The following is a 1,083-nucleotide window of genomic DNA, read 5'->3' as shown; positions in this document are numbered from 1 at the left end:
TTCCTCTCTACCCTGGACACTTTTAACGTCACTTCATCATCACCATTCCAATGATCTTACTACACATTAATTCTTTGAACATGTTATAAATAACTTATCGAATAAGGATTTTATCAGAAAAATTAACAGTTATTATTAAATTAATATATTTATTTCAAATCAAATAGTTGAAAAAATCTACTTCTCTATTGAGTTTTATATTATAATAAAGTACTAATATAAAGAATTAGTTAAATGTTAGAACGTATTGCTAATGAAGAGACAGACAGAATAGTTCAATGTTCAAATATATTTAACAATTGTTTTACATTACTTAACCAACAAGAAAAAAATACAGTCACGCATAAATATCGTGCAAAATTAATATAATTAATTAGTGTTAGCTGTCGCAAACATCGGAACTATTAACAACTAGCACTGATAAATCGGCAAATAATCCTGATTTATAACAGTAATAAGTGACACATACAAAAAAGAGCGAGCGATTTACATCATCATATTTTGTTTATTAAATAATATAACGTTTTAATTTTAGTTGTGGAAAAAATCAGTTTTGATCAACAATCTTATGATCGATATTGCGAGATGAAATATATCGCTCTATCCTGAATTATCTACTTGACAAAGTCATCTACTACGAAAGGCAGTAAATGAATGACCGTCCTGTACAAAGAAAACTGTATTCAATCATAAGGGTAGTGCGGTACCATTCGGCGGTACATATACTAAAATTGGAACGATGCAGAAAAGAAAGCGTGGCCCCTGTGGAAGGATGACACGCAAAATCGTGAAGCGTTCCACATTTTTAAATATATTCCTCAATAATCTTTCCTAAGCTAGACTATGGCTTCCTACTCTTCGTAACTGCTGCTCCAACTTACCTCAAATACCTGGAAACCATTCAAAATACTGCACTCAGAATATCGCTGGGTGCCTTTCGATCCTCCTCTGTAATTAACTTACAGTGCAGTCTTACATCCACCCCACTACTTTCTTATCGTAGTGATGTACTTTCACTTCTCAAGTTCGCTTATTGTACCATATTCCTTAAATTTGACCTCCACTTGGAGTCATCCACCCGTC

General features: G+C 32.8%; 1 non-coding gene across 1 annotated transcript; it reads left to right on the top strand.

The window, feature by feature from the left end:
- The first annotated feature begins 703 nt into the window (after positions 1 to 703).
- LOC143194511 (U6 spliceosomal RNA) lies at positions 704 to 807 on the top strand. Its single transcript, XR_013005351.1, has one exon. It is a non-coding gene; the product is annotated as a U6 spliceosomal RNA (small nuclear RNA).
- Positions 808 to 1,083: the final 276 nt, after the last annotated feature.

The sequence above is a fragment of the Rhynchophorus ferrugineus genome, unplaced genomic scaffold, assembly GCF_030347505.1.
Source record: "Rhynchophorus ferrugineus isolate W39M unplaced genomic scaffold, kcgeb_rfMv2 rfM3, whole genome shotgun sequence".
NCBI lineage: Eukaryota > Metazoa > Arthropoda > Insecta > Coleoptera > Curculionidae > Rhynchophorus > Rhynchophorus ferrugineus.
Note: the sequence above shows the minus strand (reverse complement) of the source record. Positions and strands in the feature narration are given on the sequence as shown.